Raw genomic sequence first — 21093 nt, forward strand, 5'->3', positions numbered from 1 at the left:
ATCAGTTGGAGAATGGCTGAATAAATTGTGGTATATGAAAATTATGGAATATTACTGTTCTGTAAGAAATGACCAACAGGATAATTTCAGAAAGGCCTGGAGAGACTTACACGAACTGATGCTGAGTGAAATGAGCAGGACCAGGAGATCATTATATACTTCAACAACAATACTATATGATGACCAGTTCTGATGGACCAGGCCATCCTCAACAATGAGATCAACCAAATCATTTCTAATGGAGCAGTAATGAACTGAACTAGATATGCCCAGAAAAAGAACTCTGGGAGATTACTAAAAACCATTACATTGAATTCCCAATCCCTATATTTATGCACACCTGCATTTTTGATTTCCCTCACAAGCTAATTGTACAATATTTCAGAGTCTGATTCTTTTTCTACAGCAAAATAACATTTTGGTCAGGTATACTTATTGTGTATCTAATTTATATTTTAATATATTTAACATCTACTGGTCATCCTGCCATTTAGGGGAGGGGGTGGGGGGGTAAGAGGTGAAAAATTGGAACAAGAGGTTTGGCAATTGTTAATGCTGTAAAGTTACCCATGTATATATCCTGTAAATAAAAGGCTATTAAATAAAAAAAAAAAAGAATTTGTTTTCCTCAGTGGATTTTTATAGCTCTTTTCCCATTTGGATATTAAACTCTCATGATGTGAGTTGCTTTTCAGAACTACTAGATCCTTCTACTGTCTCCAAATTTGACTTTTTAAGCTGTTGACATTTTCCCTTTAATTTTCTTGCATTATCATCATTTCTTTTTTTAAATTTCCTTCTAATTCTCTTTGTGATTTTTAAATGATTTTTTGAAATCTTCCATGAGCTCTTTCTGGGCTTAAACTACTTCTGATTTTTCTTTGGGATTTTGTCATAGATGTTTTAACATTGCTGTCCTCTTTTGAGTTTGTGTCAGGAGCTGAAGGACCTGGATATTTACAGAGTAGTGCACAAATACTGTCCTGAGATTCCACAGAGGGCCACCATGACTGGTGCTGTGTTGAGGAGTGGATTTAGGTGTGACTTTATCTGTTGAGGGCTGGAGAATTCTGCCAGTTTACCTAGTGCTCATCTGGGATCCTAGAAGTGGTGACTTCTGTGTGTCATGACCCTCTCAGGTATTTTTTATGTTTCATCTCATTATTGAAATCTGACATTTGTCAGATTTCATCATCATATAATCACATTATCGTGTACAATGATTTCCTGGTACTGCTCATTTCACTTAGTATCAGTTCATGTAAGTCTCTCCAGGCCTCTCTGAAATCATTCTGCTGATAATTTCTTACAGAACAATAATATTCCATAACATTAATATACTATAACTTATTCGACCATTCTCCAACTGATGGGCTTCCACTCAGTTTTCAGTTTCTTGCCATTACAAAAAAGACTTCCACAATCATTTTTACACATATGGGTCCCTTTTTCTCCTTTAAGTTCTCTTTGGAATATAATCCCAGTAGAAACAGTATTGGAACAAAGGGTAAGCACAGTTTGATAACTCTTTTGGCATAGTTCCAAATTGCTCTCCAGAATGGTTGGATCTGCTCAAATTCCACCAACAATGTATTAGTGTCCCAGTTTCATGATAAAAAAATTTAATCTACACATAATATTTCAAGAAATCTTAAATTAACCCAGATCTTTTAGCACTAGAGGGCAACATGAAAAGAGGAGAAATCTACCAGTTTTCTTCTGGAAGAAATCCATAAATGAAAATGTAAGGAATATCATAGCCAAAATCTAGAGTTTTCAAGCAAAACAAAAACAAAAACAAAAACAAACAAACAAACAAACAACAACAACAATTGCAAACAGTCAGGAAAAAAAAGAATTCAACCATCAAGGAGCCACAATCAGGTACACACATGAATTAATAGTCAACATGATAAAGTGGCAGATAATTTGGAATATGATATTTCAAAAGGCAAAGGAAATGGGCTAACAGCCAAGGATAACAACACACAAAACTGAAGATGATATTACAAGGGGAAGATGGATTTTTAATGAGATAACTTCCAGTCATTCTTGATGAAAAGACCAGGGTTGAATACAAACTTTAATGTTCAAACACAAGAATGAAGAGAAAATCAAAGAAGGTCAACATAAGGAAAAAAGATAATTAAGCAGTAATAAAAAGTTTGTGTTCAATTAGTTGAAGATGATAATTGTCTCCCTTCTGATGCCCATCATCATCAGGATTCATAGAGGGTATCCAATTAAGGTATAAGATTGGTCCTATTATATTGTGATTAGCTTAAGAATATAAAGAGAGGATAGGAATATAATGGAGGTAGGGTATGGAAAAAGTTTTGGGAAAATTATTTCACAGATCATTTCACATAATCAGGGAGTCATAAGAAGAGATTTATTTAAACAATAGAATGGGTGGAGGGAACAGCTGGCATTTAAACATCACTCTCTGCTGAACTGAACAAAATAAGATAGAAATTACATGCAAAAATGTATAATTGCATATAAAAATATGTTTTACTTCACAGAGAAATAAAAAAGGAAAAGGGAGAAAGGCAAGTGGGAAATAATAGTGGGAGAAAAGTAAAAGAAAAATTAGTCCCAAACAAAACAAAGGAATTATTGTTGTTTGTGACTCAGGCTGAAATGGGAGACCTTGGCCTATTTTAGCTAAGGTCTTCAACAGGTCTCTGTATGACTAAAAACACACCCATTCAGCGATTAAGGCTAGGGAGAAATTGAGGAAAAGAATCTCCTCTTTCACCTAGTCCAAAAGAAATCTAAATAAACAAATAAATACATTTAGTAGGGAAAAAAAAACTAAAGGTTTCTGGCCAAAGCAAAAATGATGATTACTTACATTCTAAACAATGAGAATCATATTGGTTTTGTTTTAAGACATGGTCCTTAAAAAGGAAATTTCTGCAGTAAACCCCAAGATATCTTGAAAGGGTTTCAAGGTACAAAAAAGGAAAAAAACTGCTTTTAAGAACATCTAGTAGGTAAGGATATGATACCCTATCCTGGATAGAGAGAGGAAGAAAAGGAGGGCAGGAGGATAGAAAGAAAAGAAAAGAAGGAAGGAAGGAAGGAAAGAAGAAAGGAAGGAAGGAAGGAAAGAAGAAAGGAAGGAAGGAAGGAAGGAAGGAAGAAAGAAGTGTAAACACAGAGAAATATTTGAAATTGAAAATACCAAATATTAAACAAAAAAGATATTATAAGAATATAGGATAATACAAAGTAATGTTTGGCAGAATAGAGTAATGCAAAGCCCTGACAATTTGACCCACACCCCACTTAGGCAAACCTAGAAATGAGGTGAGAGACCAAACACTTATAAAGGAGGAAGAGGCACAAGCTACAGCCATGCTGTTGGGAGTTCTTTAGAAGGAGTAGGATTTTCCTTGATTTGATGTTGAACACCATGCTTAGGGGTTTACCAATATATCCTCAGATACTTTTCTAGTCTGGTTTACCATAACAACCTGATAATCTTCCTTAAGGTTGGGCAAAATGTTTTGATGTGCAAGTCAAAGAAATCCAGTACATAATGTGGACACTAAGTGCTGAAGAGAACCCTGCTGATTTAAGAGGGAAGCAAGGGGCAGATACTATTGCCATGCTCTTGGGAGTTCTTCAGAAAGGGTAGAATTTTCTTTATGTTTACTTTGCCCACCATGCTTGGGGGCTTATCAATACATTCTCAGGTACTTTTCTAGGTGGATTTATCACAATAAACTTACATATTCCTTAAAGATGGGCAGGATGGAGAAATGTGGAAGTGAAAAGAATCCTGTATATACAGTGGAGACTGAGGGCTGAAAAGAACCCTATTGTTTTATAAATCTTTGGATTTGTTTGCACTTTTATATTAATGATAATCTTTTTTTTTTCCTTTTAGCAATTTGACCAAGGATACTTACAATCTTCTCTAAGTTCTTGGAATTCCCCTGTATTTGTTGTAAGAAAGAAATCTGGAAAATGGAGGATGTTGACTGATTTCAGAAAAGTAAATGAACAGATGGAAACTATTGGAACTCTTCAGCCTGGACTTCCATCTCTTACTCAGTTGCTTAGATAATGGAATCTTTGGGTTATAGATATTAAGGATTGTTTCTATTTTATCCCTCTGGATAAGGAGAAATGAAAAGAGATACATTTTCAGTACCCAGAGTTCATTTAGCTGAGTCTCATAAAAATTATGAATGGGCAGTTTTGCAACAGAGAATGAAAAATACCCCTACTATGTGTCAAATGTATGTGGCTGGTTCTCTTCAGTAAGAAAAGCATTTCCAAAAGTTATGTCTTTACATTACATGGATGATATCTTGGGTTGTGCACCTGAGGAGGAAATGTTAGAAGCTTGTCTATAAAAGACCATACAAACACTAGGGAACTACAAATTGCATATAACTTCAGAAAAAATTCAAAGACATGCTCCTTTTCAATATTTGGATAGTTATACATGGCAACAAGAAGACTATATAACAATCAATTCCGATGATTCCAATTTCAACAATGAGATGATTAAAATCTACTCCACTTTTTCAGTCATAAAAAGAGAGCCATCTATACCCAGAGAGAAAACTGTGGGAACTGAGTATAGACTACAATATAGCATTCTCACTCTCTATGGTTATTGTGCCTACAAAGATGATTTTCAGACATTTATGATTATCTTCTGTGTCATATCACCATCTACTTTTTTAGATAGCTCAAATTAGATATCCTGGAGTAATCTTAAATTTAATGTGCCTAATAAAGATCATTTTTGTTTTCCATTAGCTTTTTTCCCCCCCTTTTCTTCCAAACTTCATTATTATTGAAAATTACACAAAAATGTTTCTTTTCAAGCAGCATCATAAAAAAGAAAGCATTTTGTTTTCTTTCTCTCTTTTTTTCCTTCCTTCTTGATCTGATTTTTCTTGTGCAGCAAGATAATTGTATAAATATGTATACATATGTTTTATTTAACATATATTTTAACATATTTAATGTAGTGGACTACTTTCCAGTTAGGGGAGGGGTTTTAATACAGGGAACAGGGTGCAACCTGTTGGTTGAGGAAGGTGGGGGAAAATTTGGAACAGAAGGCTTTGCAAGGGTCAGTGTTGAAAAATTATCCATGCATATGTTTTGTAAATAAAAAGCATTAATAATTAATTTAAATAAATAAATAAAATAAAAATGTGAGCCCTCTGTTTTATTCTTTAGTGACAATTTCCATCCCAAATTACTTTGGAATATGTGATATCTGGAAACTTTAGTTGGTCACATGCAGCTGAAATTTGTGTTTCTTATTAGTATATCCCTGCCACATTTCCTCAGTTAAGATAAATTAATGTAACATGGGGGTTGCATCCTACGTATTAAAAGAAAAAAAATCATTTCAAAATCAGGTCATTTTAGGCTTCAACAAAAGACATAAATACACTGAGTGATCTATATACACTATGATTTTTTTTAAGAAATCAATAGACATCTAATATGTAGCTAAAGTTACTGGGAACCTGGATATAAGGTTGAAAGCTAATCAAACTTGCTGTGAAGTACTTTAACTTAGTTCATATACTCATAGAAGAATATTATCTTTTAAACAGTGCTACTCAGAATATTCCATTGCCAACAAGAAAGAGAACTTTTAACTGACAGTTTATTCTGTATGCAAAAGGACGATTGGGAAGGGGGAGGGTTACATTTAGCTCACACTTTGAAAGTAAGGAGAAAGCAAGAGAAACATTATCCTGATTTGACACCAGTTTCTTTTTTCTTCTTCCTTTCTTTCTTTTTTCCCCTGTAGTGCTGTTTTAATTTTAGCAAAGAAATCCTAAATTGACATTTAAATGGTGGTAGGGCAATTCTCCGTCTCTGCCTTGTGAAACGGCCTCTGCAAATGTACAATTATGCTGTCATCTTTAGCACTCCGTATTGGACAGAGCTTAATTATTAATGTGTTTCCCTCAGAGAATGGCTCGATCATGTCACAACTCTAGACAAATACAGCTAATGCAAAATCATAAAATATTCACTTGAATACTGCTGAACTGACAGGAAATTAATTCTATGAACACTTTTGATATTACCAGAAAATTAGTTTCAAACGCAGAAGACTGAAATAAATGTGTTCATAATTTGCTCAAGGGTAACGCTCATCTTGCAATCAGTTGGTGTCTTTTTATAAATGTTACAAGTATTCAACATGGCTTTATGATAAAGAGGATGGCTAATGTAATGGATTATTTGTAGACAGTGTTTTACTTGTAAACAGCAGGGAGTGAAGAATTGCTCTCTCAGAAATATTTAAACTCTAGCAATATTTGTCAATTTATCATTTGCAGAAGTGAAGAATTATCATTAAAAAAAAAGTCTTCCAGGGATCAAAAAGCTTGGAGAATTGATAATAGGTTTCTTTTATTTTTCTTTTTCCTCTTTCCCTCCTCCCTTCCTTCCTCCCTTCCTTTCTTTCTTCCTTTCTTTTTTTTTCTTCCCTTCTTTCTTCCTTCCTCCCTCCCTTTCTTTCTTTTTTCTTCCTCCTTCCCTCCTTTCATCCCTTTCTCCTTTCATTCATTCTTTCTTTCTTTCTTTTTTCTTTCTTTCTTTTCTTTCTTTTCACAAGGTCACTCTTAATTTTTGCTAAAGCTTGAAGTGATTAAAAGTCATTATCTCACAAGTTAGTTGATGTTCTTTACTGAACATAAACTGGGAAAGCTGGGCTGGTTCTTCCTGAGAGATAAAAATAGCATATCTCAAATACCAGTTTAAATGATGAGAAAGAAAAGTTTTGTTAGAAGAGATTTCAAGAAGGGTTAAGCGTTATCTGAGGAAGTACAAAATATTTTGTAGCCAAAATGCACTATCATAGAGAGTTTGGAAGACCTTTGAAGCAATAGTGGCTAAAAGTATTTGAAGGCCTTGAGGAAAATGTACTTTGCTTTGCTGTTTCAGGGGTATTGAGGAATAGACTTCTATCTAGAATTTTTGTTGTCAAAAAGGGACATAGAATGGAGGGAGTGAGAGAGACTGCACTGGATATGTGTTTGTGCCATAGAATTAGAATAATTGATATTTTATTGGAGTAGCAGTAGTCTATAGCTAAGAACTAGAATGACCTAGCTGTTGTGACATGGTATGAGAAAAATATCCAATCAGCAGCTTTCTTCCTTTGCTTTTATCATTGTTTAAATTTATACTTTTTCTTCTAAAACCCTCTTGGGACTGGCTTGCGGGATATGCAAATGCTCATTATTTTTTGTTGTTGTTGAAATTTTTAAAAAATACAATATCATTTAAAAACTCTCAGCTTAAAGATGACAGGAAAAATAATGATGAATATTGGAGGGGATGTGGGAAAACTGGGACATTGATGCATATGTTGGTGGAGTTGCGAACGAATCCAACTATTCTGGAGAGCAATCTGGAATTATGCCCAAAAAGTTATCAAACTGTACATACCCTTTGATTCAGCAGTACTACTAACTGGACTTATATCCCAAAGAAATACTAAAGAAGGGAAAGGGACCTGTATGGGCCAAAATGTTTGTGGCAGCCCTTTTTGTAGTGGCTAGAAACTGGAAAACGAATGAATGCCCATCAATTGGAGAATGGTTTGGTAAATTGTGGTATGTGAATGTTATAGAATATTATTATTTTGTAAGAAATGACTAGCAGGATGAATACAGAGAGGCTTGGAGAGTCTTACATGAACTTATGCTGAGTGAAATGAGCAGAACCAGGAGATTATTATATACTTCAACAATGATATTGTATGAGGATATATTCTGGTAGAAGTGGATATCTTCGACAAAGGGAAGATCTCAGTTCCAATTAATCACTGATGGACAGAAGCAGCTACACCCAGAGAAGGAACACTGGGAAATTAATGTAAACTGTTTGCATTTTTGTTTTTCTTCCCAGGTTATTTTTACCTTCTGAATCCAATTCTTCCTATGCAACAAGATATGTACACATATATTGTATTTAAGATATACTGTAACATATTTAACATGTATAAACCTGCTTGCCATCTAAGAGAGGGGGTGGAGGGAGGGAAGGGAAAAGTCAGAACAGAAGTGAGTGCAAGGGATAATGTTGTAAAAAATTACCCAGGCATATGTTCTGTCAATAAAAAATTATATTTATAAAACTCTCAGCTTATCCATCTATCCCCATGAACTACCATGCTATTTGTCTCATTCCTTTCTTAGCTAGATTCCTTTGAAAGTTATGAACACTATCTCTATTTCTCAATCAGTTTTAAAACACTATGCACTATGACTTCTGGCCTTATCGTTCAGTTGACATTATTCTCTCTAAACTCACTTTTTATTACCAAATGGAATAGCCTTTTCTCCATTTTTATTGATATTTCTGAAACCTTTGATATTGTTGATTGATTTCTCTAGGTAGATACTCTCTCTTCTCTCTACATTTTTAAACCTCTTTGGTTTCCCTTGTGAGTCTTCATCTACCTCAACATTTTTTACTCTTGAGCATGCCCAAGATTCTATCCTGTACTATCTTATTTCCATTTATTCTATCACAGCAAAACATTACATAAGTTTCCCAGGTTTCAAATATTGTGCCTACAAAGATGATTTTCAGACATTTATGATTATCTTCTGTGCCATATCACCATTTACTTTTTTTTAGATAGCTCAAATTAGATATCCTGGAGTAATCTTAAATTTAATGTGCCTAATAAAGACCATTTTTGTTTTCCCATTGGCTTTTCTTTTTGTCCCTTTTTCTTCCAAATTTCATTATTATTGAAAATTACACAAAAATGATTCTTTTCAAGCAGCATCATAATTTTAGTGTCATCCTAGACTTTTTACTTGCCTTTACTTCCCATGTAAAAGATCTATTGAATTGTGCAGTTTTTATCTTTTAAATATTATTATATGTTAAGGTATTTCCACTCACATAGCCACCAACATTTAATGACACGATTTCCTTAATTTTTTTTAATAATTTCAATAATTTACTGGATATTCTCATTTATTACCGCATGTTTCAATACATCTACAACTCAGATGTCAAAGTGACTTTCCTAAAACACAAGTCAGACTTCATGACTCTTCCTATTCTGTAAACTTGAATGGCTACCTATTATCTTAAAGATTTAATATAAAAATCCCTAGTTTGACATTTAAAACACTTCCTAACCTAATTCTAATCCCACTCTAAATTTCCAGTTTAATTATACTTTGGTATCCTCCATATAATCTACAATAATATTGCTGTTGAAATATAGAATTTACATAAAATATTTGCCTTTGTTATCTCATTTTATTCTTACAACAAACCTAGAAAATAGTTGATAGTATTATGTTCCTGTTACATATGATGTCTGAGGCTGACAAAGTTTAAGTGACTTAGGTTCACTGAAATTATTCAGACTCTAGGTCTTTTTGTCTACCAAAATACAAAATTCCATCACATTTGTGTACACATGCACATACACATATAATATGCATACATATGAATATTATATATGTCACATACTCAGAGCAGCATATGTTAGAGCCAGCATCTCTATTTTATGAGAGCCTATTATTAAACTTTCACTATCTAAAACCTGAAAAAATGGCAATTGATAAAAATCAATACTTGATTTATTGTTTTGTTGATTTTCAAGATTTAAGGAGTAGTAATAAGTTTTTGTATATTTTTTTTCATAATCAATGAACTGGCTATTATATATTTATTATCCCACCCCTATGTGAGTAGGAGTATATGAGTAGAAGGAACAGGGAATAAAATCATTGCATGACTAGAGAGAACTGGGAAATTTAGGCTAATAATAATACTAATGATGATGATAATGATAATGATACTGTCAGTGATGATGATGATGATGGAGATGATAATTGGCATTTAATAATGTGTTAGTTTGTAAAATATTTTGCATACATTATGTCATATGTAAATATATGTATGTATATGTGTATATACATAGATAAATGTATATCATACACATATATATGTCAACTACACATATATATGTCAACCTTATATACATATAATATTTTGGTTTTATGTAATTATTTTCAATCAAGATTGACTCTTTGTAACTCAATTTAGTATTTCCTTGACAAGGATACTGAAGTGATTTGAAATACTTGACTTGTCATTTTAGTAAATCACAAGGCCATCAAATGTGATTGTGTATAAGCATATACTTATGCAATTAAAGACTGAGAAAAATGAACTGTCCCATGGGAAAAGAGATTGCCACATTTTTAGCTCATAGTGGGGACAAAGTAAAGCTGATTAGATGTTCCTGTAATTATGGTTGGAGAACACAGTGGCACAGTGAATAGACCTCTGCACTTGGAATCAGGAATACTCATCATCCTGAGTTTTAATCCACCTTCAGACACTTAATAGCTGTGTGACTCTGGAAAAGTCACTTTACCCTGTTTAACTCAGTTTCTCATCTGTAAATGAGATGGAGAAGGAAATGACAAATCAGTCCAGTATCTTTGCCAGGAAAATTCTAAATGAGGTCATGTTAAGTTGGAAACAATTGAATAGCAACATAAGTATGGTTATTTAAAATTTTTAGAACATGTTCACTATACTTGCCTTTGAAAGTGGAAGATGACAAAGTATACATGAGCCAAGAGAAGAATGAGTGTATGGTTGATAGCTAGTAAAATTGCAAACCCTGTTTTTCTTTGTATACCTGGAACCTAGATTTAATAATTAACATATTTTATTTGTTTTGTCTTTAAATCAAAGCCTATTATTTCATAAGAATGTGATGCTCCTCATATGTAGTTCCACATAAGGATGTGGAAATTCCCTAATGTTATTTAGACTGATTATGTAATTTGTAGTCTTAAATTTAGATAAGGCACTGTGAGGTTAAGTGAATTGTTCTTAGTCATGTAGAAAGTCATGTGTTTAAGGCAAGCTTGGGACTTAGAACTTTCTGATTTCAAGTCTTTTTTAAATTTGTATCTAGTAGGCACATAAGTAGTGTTTGTTGAAATGAGTTGAATTAAATGTCCCAATTGAACTCTTCTTGTGTTTGAACACTCAAAGACTCCTGTAATCAACTGTACTAGTTCTACAATTTTTAGCAGCAGCAATATGCTTTCCTTTGTGTAAAGAGTTCATTTGATGCTTATTTTGCCTCCCTAGATAACAAGAGAAAAGCAATTCTGTAATTATTGAACATCCTTGTTAGCATGTCTGGGAAGAGATTGCATTAAGAATATTATTTAAAAATGCATGGTTAATGAATTACACTGATGGTTTTTAGTTTAATAGTTTTTAATTCACTTTCTCAATTGCAGGAGATGAGAGTAGTCATTTTGCCAAAGGGTTACTTCCCATAACAGCAAATTGAGTGGAGGGGGAGGGGGACTCAAACAAGATGACCACATTGTATAAAAAAAGTAGAGGAAGAGATGTTTTGCCTGGAGTGGACAGATTACTGGATCAGAAATTCAGCTTAGATACAACAACTAGAATTTGTTTTACTAATTGAATTGTATGCTTCTATCCTATTGAGCATTTACTATCTCCACTGAAACTATCTGTCCCAAAGTTTGTGTTGATTTCTTCTAGCCCCATTTCCCCCTCTTATTATTAGAATAATGCTCCTATATTCAAAACTCTGTAAACCTTATTAACATGATAGTTCATGGTAATGAACATTGTTTAAATTAAAATTTAAACTTAAGTTTAAATTTTAGTCTTGTGGTGAATTCTAAGATTCTATGTTTAGATGAAATGAACTGGGAGAACAAAGAATTGTACATTAAGAACTGGAAGATAACTTAGAGACCATTTAGTCAAACCCCTTCATTTCACAGTTGAAGAAATGAAGTTCATATAAGGTTAAATAACTTGCCCAATGTCAAACAGAGAGTGATAGAAGCAGGGATTAAACACACATCCTCTGAATTCAAAGTCAGAATTTTTTCCATGGGGACACACTGCCTTTCAGTAGGCGAACATCTCTGCTTGCCCCTAACTTACAAAGCATAATTCTCAAGGGCTTCTCTGTTCATGGAAACTGATGCAGTGAAAGTAACAAGGCCTTTGTGGGTGACTACCCATTGAGAAAAGACAGTTGAGTTGTATTTTACCTTTCAGCAGTCCCACATTAGTAGAGTAAAAGAAAACAAGAAGGCGACACAAACGAGGAGTCTCTGGCCCAGCTGGTAATCCAGACAAGAGCAAGGAGGAGAAATAAACCCTATTATGCATCATTAAATCTATTAAGTTTTCACTTCTTTCAGAAAACAGGGGACTTGCTACTGTCAATTGCCCCTTTGAAAGGAGTCACAGCTGATTTTAGCAAATAAGGTTATTATTCTTTGCAGAAAATATTTTCATAATGCGGTGGTGTTTTGCTTTGTTTTGGTTGTTTCTAGTACTGCTTAGACATGGAAATTTTAGACAGAACAAAATATATTCACATAATTTTATTGTGACAGTGGCCAATTAGTGCAGTGGACAAAGGCTTTCAATAGATATTCTGGTCTTGTATGTGCAGATTGCTTGATGGGATGTATTCGCCTGTCTACTCTTTTGTTTTTGGGAGACTCTCAAAATGGGAAAATTACATGTTTAGAAAAATGAGTTTCTTTACGAAGTGAGGAGAGGGAAAGAAGACTGCAGTGTTATTGGGAAAAAAAGTTGTTTTTTAAACAACATCTAATTTTCAAGATGTAAACTCATCATTTTATCTTTCATATGAGTTCATGAGTCTAAATTGGAAAATTACATGTTTTATGTAGCATGCATTTTCAATTAGAAAAAACAGCTTCAATGTCAGTTTTAAGTCATCACTTTGTTTTCATGGCATTATAAAATCAAATACATATTAAAGTTCTCATGTTAAATAACCATATTTGGTGTTCCCTCCCTTGTTCTTATAGCTGATGGAAGATAAATGGTAATGGACTCAATACATATAAATTTACAGTCAATATACATTATTAAGAACCTTCTCTAGTCTATGAAATGTGATGGGAGGCTGGGAATAAAAAAAATACTATGGCTACAATGATGATGACTCCTCTTCCCCCTCCTTTTTTTTCTCTTTCTGCTAGCTAGCTAGCTAACTACCTAGCCTTATAATTACATGTATTATCTCATTTCCCTTTGAAAATATCTTTTAAAAGTAGGTTCTAGAATTTTACAGATTTTTGCCGATGATGAAACTGAGATTGAGAAAAGTTAAATGAGTAGCTCAGAGTCAAATAGTGAGCATGTTTGTAAAATAGCATTTGAACAAAAATCTGCCTGACTCCAAGTCTCATGTTTCCTCTATTTTTTAAATTAGCAAACACAAAAGCAACAAATGTTTGTAGTAAGAATATCTATCTGGAGTGGGCAAATAAATAAATAAATAAAAACTCAACATTCATGGAATCCTATGTCTTTCTTGCACTTATATAAGAAAAATATTTCCTAGGATAACAGAAGAATTTGACTAAGGATCAAAAAATCCAAACATCTTGTTAAGTTTTTTCTAATGTTCTGATACATTTTATGACAAATGTGATCCAAAAAGCATTTATAACTAGCATTTATTAAGCACCTACTATACATAAGAGACTGTCAATTTTGGGGAAACAAATAAGATCTATGAACTTCTTATAAAAGAAATTGTACCTGTCCTAGGAAAAAAATGGGGTGAACTGGCATACTTACTGTCTTTAAATACATGAATTCAATATTTTTCATTAATAATGAAATGAGTAATCATGTATGCTTTAGGTAGCATCTCCATTTCCTCCCATTCATTTAGAACATATTTATATGTGATGGATTTTTAGGGATCTATATAGAAAACTATACAGAAAAAGAATACTTAGTTGCCTTACAAACATTTCCAAAGTGGGGGCTGGAGTGGCATGTAAACTAATAGGCAAATTATGAATTTTCACAGAATAAGCAAAAAAGATATACAAGGAAATCTAATTTTTTATTTTTTATTTTTTGCTGAGAGCCTAGAATAATTCTGGATTTGTTATAAACAACATTTAGGGGTAAGGCATATTATATAAGATATAAATTTTTTTCTTTCTGCAAGTAGTCATTTTCTCTTCACTGTCTCCAAATTGGAGGAAGGGAGAAAAAAATCCAATGTAACAAATATCAATAAACAAAACAAATGTCTATAGTTGCTTGTTCCCAAAAGATGTGTCATTCTGAATCTTGAGTCTAGGATATGTGTAAAGGGCTGAAACTCTGAGTTGATGCACTGAGGTTGGACAATTGAGCACTTAAGGCTTAATTACCTATTGGACAATACTCTATTAGCATATCTTGGAAATTTTCCCTGAAGCTTTAATTACTCCATCTTTCAGAACAGTATATGGACATATAACTCAAAATTTGTAAATATACTCTAAATTTCCATTTTTTTCCCTAAAAAATAGCAACCATGCTTTATAATCAAGAATTAGTAATTTAAAGGGTCTTCACTTATTCTATTATGTAGTATTAAATTCATCATGAAATATATAAAAACAGAAGACTAACTTCAGAAGGCTCTCAGTTCTATTTGCTCCTTAATGTTGATATTAAAACATTGATAGTTGTACCATAAGAGGATAAAAACTATCTAAAGATGGGTTAGATGGGGAAAATATAAGCAAGGTACAAGAGGAAAGAGAGGGGGCCAAAAGTATAATTGCCATTCTCAAAACTAAATTATTTAGAGTTCATTGATCAGACTATCCAAAATTCATAATTCTATTTTTTTAAAGAAAATGTTTTGTATTATCATGATTGTTTGACTCATAAAAATAAGACTTAGATCTAATTGATCTCCAAACTTATTACTATTTATAAGATGAGATTTTAGCAGGTATTAAAAAAAAGATCACAAAATTTAACTAGGCAAACAAAAATTAATCACTGGTTGTATAATGCTAACATAAAATGTTACTTTATAGAACTGTCAAAAGCATAATCAAGGAATACTTTATTGCAATAAGAATGCAAATTTAAATTTAGATTTTTCTACAAGTGAAATTACTAAATACATAGATTCCTTTTCATCTTAGAAAGCAATCAGATTTTATGAATAGAGGATTTTAGGGACTATGAATGTAACAAATGAGAGCATATCATGCATCTATGATATCACACATCATAAATCTTGAAAATTTGAATTAAGTGAATTTATGTGCAAAGCATTTTTCAGTCATTAAAAACTTCCTTTCATTTGCTTCCAGCATGTTCCATAGGATTACAAAAAAATGAAAAATAAGAACTGGGAATGTTTATGAGTATATAAGAATCAATGGACAAGTATTATTAGAATAATATATTAATATTTAATAAACAAGCATTATGCTATTTGCTAAGGATATGAATAGCATAAAGAAAAATTCTCTATCTTCAAGGGTCTTCTAGGAGATACAGTACAGCATGCTGAAAATTGAAATTTAAAAGTTACAAAAATAAGTTAAAGGGCTCAAGGGTATTAGCTTGTAACAATCAGCTGAACTTTGGACATTTTAAGGAAATTTAAGGAAAACAGTTTCCAACAGAGGGGAATATAAAAGAGAATAAAATCAACAGAAGGGAAATAAGTTATGGAAAGACAAGAAAGTAGGGGCTGGGATTTTATTTAGGGGAAACAGTAAAGAGAGCAATTAATTGGTGCCAATTTACCAGGAAGACAATCTAATGACAGATTTTGAAGGATTTTAAATGCTAATGAAACAAAAACGTTTGTATTTTATCTAGTGATAATGAAGTTTCTAGAAGTGGATGACATGGTTAAATAACATAGAAGTAATATTGGAAATGAATTGGATGGGTTAGGAACTGCAAGTAGAGACCAAATAGCGTACTTTTCAATACTGGAAACAGTTATGCCAATGCTGTAAGGAGAGAATTCACCTGCAATCAGAAAGATCTGAATTCAAATATCACCTCAAACTTTTACAATATGTCTGATTTCTCACTCTTCTTTTCTATCTGCGGTCCTTATTTTGAATTCCAAGAAACAAGTTATTATCTGGTGTCTCCTTGTTCTTCTTCTGTGTTGTCAGCTTGTTAAGGGCCTTTCTTTGGAGTTGAATAGAAAAATATTATTGAATATGTTAGGATTAGGAGAGAGGTAAGAGTGAAGAATCCAAGATGACTTTATGGTTATGACTTTCAGTACCTGGAAAGATGATGATGACAATAGAAATAGGGAACTTAGAAGAAGGGATAGTTGTAGGGAGAAAATAATTATATAGGATTTGAATATGTTGAATTTGAGATTCCCACAAAACATACTGCTGGACATACTCACATTACTTTGAGTAATGAACAACCAAAACAGCGTGATCAACATCTGGTTGAATAACATAGCACTGGACTTTATGGTAGTTAACTAAAAGTTCCATAATTACAGAACACAATATTTTTATCATACAGAGTACTAAACACAGAAATTAAAATACTTTGAAATGTTAATTCTTTCTCCTTCTTTGACTTATTCTGTCTGTTTCTCTTTCACATGTGTGCACACTCATACACACACATTTGTACCTTTATGAATCATTTGGATGAATGAAAACTTGCTCATTTCCTACTTCAACGGAGCAGCAAAACACACATATCCATCCAAATAATGTTCCTATATCTTGTTCTGAGAGCTCTGTTAGACACGTGAATTATTGGGTTTCATTGTAACATATTTATATGTGTAAATATTATATTATTTAAGTGTGTATATATATCTATGTATGTATGCATTTGTTTTCCCTTAACTTTCAGAATGATTTTTGTTCTTAATGTTGAGTTTTGTTCTACTCTTCTTGAATCCATTTGTGGTTTTCTCAACAAAGATACTGGACTGACTTGCCATTTTCTTTTCCAGCTTATTTTACAAATGAGGAAACGGAGGTAAACAGAGTTAAATGACTTTCCAGGGTTTTGATAGTAAATGTCTGAAATTACATTTGAACTCAGATTTTCCTGACTCCAAAACAGTGCTAAATCCACTGTGCCCCCTAACTACCCCTACCTAATACCTACTCTATTTGACATACCTTTATAAATATGTAAACTTAAACATTCTTTGTAGCATTTATACAGTTCAAATTAGTTTATGAACTAGGAAAGCTTTTGGCTTACCATTTGAGTAAAAATCATAATTTAATTAAAAATTATTTCTGGGAATGATATCTTTCATCATCTCTACCAGTTTGTTTCCTTTCCTTAAGATTCTTTCAAGTCTTAACTCAAATAGCAACTTATGAGAAGGTCTTTCTCTTTCCCTCCTCTACTACTGCTTTCTCTGAAATGATCTATTATTTTCAGTGTATACATATCTCTCAATAGAACATGAATTCACTGAAGACTGTTACCACATTTTTGTCTTTCTTTATAATTTCCACTCTTTGTGTATTCCCTGGCGTAAATGGCAGTTAATAAATACTTGATTGAAATAAGTCACCTGACAAAAAAGGTACAAAAACAGAAATAGTTTTTTAAAGTTAACAGTTGTTTATTATTAACTCATTAAATCAACAAGTATCTAAAAAGGACCTGCTTATTTCAAGGTATTATTTTAAATTCTCAAGGTAGAGAAACAAAACTCAGTGTAGCCCTGAAATTATTATAATGGGGGAGACAATGTAACAGTGCTCACACATCTGAAATAAACATATGATAGGTAGACAGACAGATAGATAATTAGATTATCTAGAGAAAGCTAAAAATAGACATATAGTTATCTATCTATATATATACATATAGGAATCAATAAAGATAGATAAAATATATTTATCTTTAGATGTCTTTATATTTCTGTATACCTATAAGTTTTATATCATAGATATATATTTTACATTGTGAGAACTATCACATCTCTTCAGATACATATGCACATGTACATATGGATATAAATATTACAATTATCTATAGACCTTTAGATGTATGTACTCATGTACAGAATATAATATGTATTATGCATGTATATATGCATGTGCAAATACCTGTATATATTCACATATGTATTTATATTTCTGTGAAGAACCAAATAAAAGTTAATTGAAAGGGCAGAATTTGGAAGGAAATCAGGAAATGTTTCATACAGGGTATGAAAATTTAACTGAAATTTCAAGGTATCTAAGGAATCTAAGATATGGATTGTATTCCAGGTGAAATTCAAAAAATAGTCCCATAATCAAAAAGTTCGATACTTCAAAGATAGTTTCATAGGAGCAAACCAATCTGGCTACACACACACACACACACACACACACCCCATACATACACACACACAAGACTGGGATATATTTATTTAGTTTTTAGTATTTTTAGTGGCTCCAGTTTTGCAAAGACTTATTAGATAACCAATGAATTCAAAATAATGAAGTAAAAGAAAGCTTTGTTTATGACAAATAGGAAGTCTCTTGGTTTTACCACAACTCACCCTCATGGGTATTCATTGTGTAAGAACCCCAGAAGCACTAATCTCAGTTCTTGTGTGACATTAAGATGGTTTCTTGCAAATAAGATAGAAAGCTATTTAGTTTCTGTGTTCAATTTTGCATGCTTACATTAGATCCTTCTTAAGTATTCTTTAAAATTAGCTGCAGGAAAAAAAAAAAAACAGAGTAGAAGAGCCATTTCAGAAGGTAAACTTATATTTAACCAGAATGACACTTGGGGAAAAGATTGAGGAAAGGAGAATGTAGACCAGATGTTCAAACTTCCATCTTGTTGTTTCTATCTGGCCTAGATTGCTTTTACATTTCCATAGAATGATTTTGTTGTTGATTTTTTTTGGTTGGGAGAGAGAAAGAAATGACCACAGAAGATATCATAATTCATATTTTAAATAAGTGCATTTCCTTTTGCAGAAATTATAATTCTTTTTGGAGTTTTTTGGAAATAACCATTGCTCATCACTGTTAGACTAGAAATTTTTTATTTGATCTAGAAGCAAAATCCAAGAAGATCATGGCTTCGGGTGCTTATGATAAAATTTAGAAGATGTGTGCACATAACATTTCTCCATCACTGCCTTTCCACTTAGTTTTAATACAGACATCTCCATTTAGGATAAGACTTCTGCTTTCATAGATTCTCTTACAATAAACTTAGGAGGTAATCAGGAGTAGGGGAATCTCAATTGCTTCAATTTGTTTTAAGAGGTCTTCAGAAAGATGACCAGAATTAAAAGGGGCAGCAGAGAAAGTCAGAGCATTTTCGCTTTTACATCTGACAATTCCTACCTACATTTCCTCAAGCAAATCATTTAACTTCCTGAGGGCTGTTTCCTGATCTACAAAAGGAGAGGTTTGGGCTAGATGTCTTTTAAGGTCTTTCCTGTTTTAGATTTATGATCCTGTGAAAGTTAATAGCTATACAAACCTACCCACCAGTATGAATATATGAAAGTCTTGAAATTGATGTTTAGTCACAGTATTTGAAAAGACAATAACAAGAAATATTTTCTAATCTCCCTTAAAATTCAGTTTCTATTCTCTCTCTTTCTTTCTCTCTCTCTCTCTCTCTCTCTCTCTCTCTCTCTCTCTGTCTGTTTCCCTCTCTGTTTCTTCCTTCACACACACATGTACACAAATACATACACACACTTAAGACAGAGATAAGACTTACACACATATATGTCTGTGTATATGTGTATATTTGTGTGCACACATTTATAAATACATACACACGTATGTGTTTATATACCTGTAAATCTATATCTTTCTATCATAAATATTATACATATTTTTCAGTATATGTATATATATACATATATTGAAAAAAATTATAGCAATTTTTTTTTACAATGAGAGATAAAGATAACCTGGTATAAGAGAAAGACAAATGAATTTAAAGTCAGGAGTGATTTGGCTTTCATTTCGTCCTCTGACACTTATTAATTAACTTTGAGCAAGCCATTTAAATTTTGTAAATCATTCTCATTTGTAAGCTTAATAGTAACACATTTCTCAGAGTGTTTAGAGGATCAGATGAAATAATGCAAATGAAATTATTTTCCAAACCTTAAAGTCCTATTAAAATGACAACAGCAATTATTGATTAATTGATTTTAAAGCAGTCATGATTTGATGTGAAATTTCTATCTTCTAAGATAGGTCGCTTACCCATTTTAACTAATAAATTTAGAGAATTAGTAGGTACTTAAGTTATATAAATACAGAGTTAGTATGTGTAAATGGCAAGATAGGAGCTCAGATCAGCTTTCATCCACCAAACTATGTTGTCTCAATATTGTATTCCACATTTTAAATATTGGTACTATCATCAATTAGATATTCTCTCAAATTCTTGGCACTGGAGGGTAGTAAATAAGTATAGTAAGAATGAGAAAATTATCATGAACTATAACGCAAAATATTCAGAAGAAAGCAAAAGCATCTCTGATCTACTAATTCTTTGCCCAACTGGAAAAAAAAAATTCTTTTTCTTCACATGATTCCCTCAGTAAGAAATCACCAAAGGTAGCATATTTGACCTTTCTTTTGACTTTTAACCTCTTTGCCTTACAATATTTTATTAGAAAGTATGAGAACCCTCCAAATGTCATTGCAATGTGTTAAAAAAATGATTTGGATTGATTGTGGTACAGGCACAGTTTAAATCACTCTCAAGTCATTTTGACTCTGTTGGAAATCAGAATGCTCCTAAAATACAATCACCTTTTATTTTCTTTGTACATGTAATTCATGGGAAGTTATTGCCTCAGTCTTAGCACTATCAGAAATGTATGAGTCAGCAGGGTATTTTTGGCTCTGAAGGCCAATGGGCTCAAGGTGCCATCAGTTTGCAGACAATACTAGGCCAAAGCACAACATTTAAATTTAATTGAATCTGAGCAAAGTTTATTGCTTTTTCAGCGCCTGGCCAACAGAGGGGCAGGGATGAAAGAACCAATAATATCAGCAGCATTCACAAAGGAAGCACTAGTGATGATGAATAGTCACCATGCCCTTTGGATTTCTTCAGAAAGAGAACAAGAATGTAAGAGGAAGTAAGAGGAGGAAGAAGCATTTTCTGTTAATGGCTTCATGTTTCATTACCTTGATTACCAGATACTATATATCCCTCTATTCTGAATGCTAAAAGCCTTTAAAAATTCTAAGA

The sequence above is a fragment of the Sarcophilus harrisii genome, chromosome 4 (genome assembly GCF_902635505.1).
Source record: "Sarcophilus harrisii chromosome 4, mSarHar1.11, whole genome shotgun sequence".
NCBI lineage: Eukaryota > Metazoa > Chordata > Mammalia > Dasyuromorphia > Dasyuridae > Sarcophilus > Sarcophilus harrisii.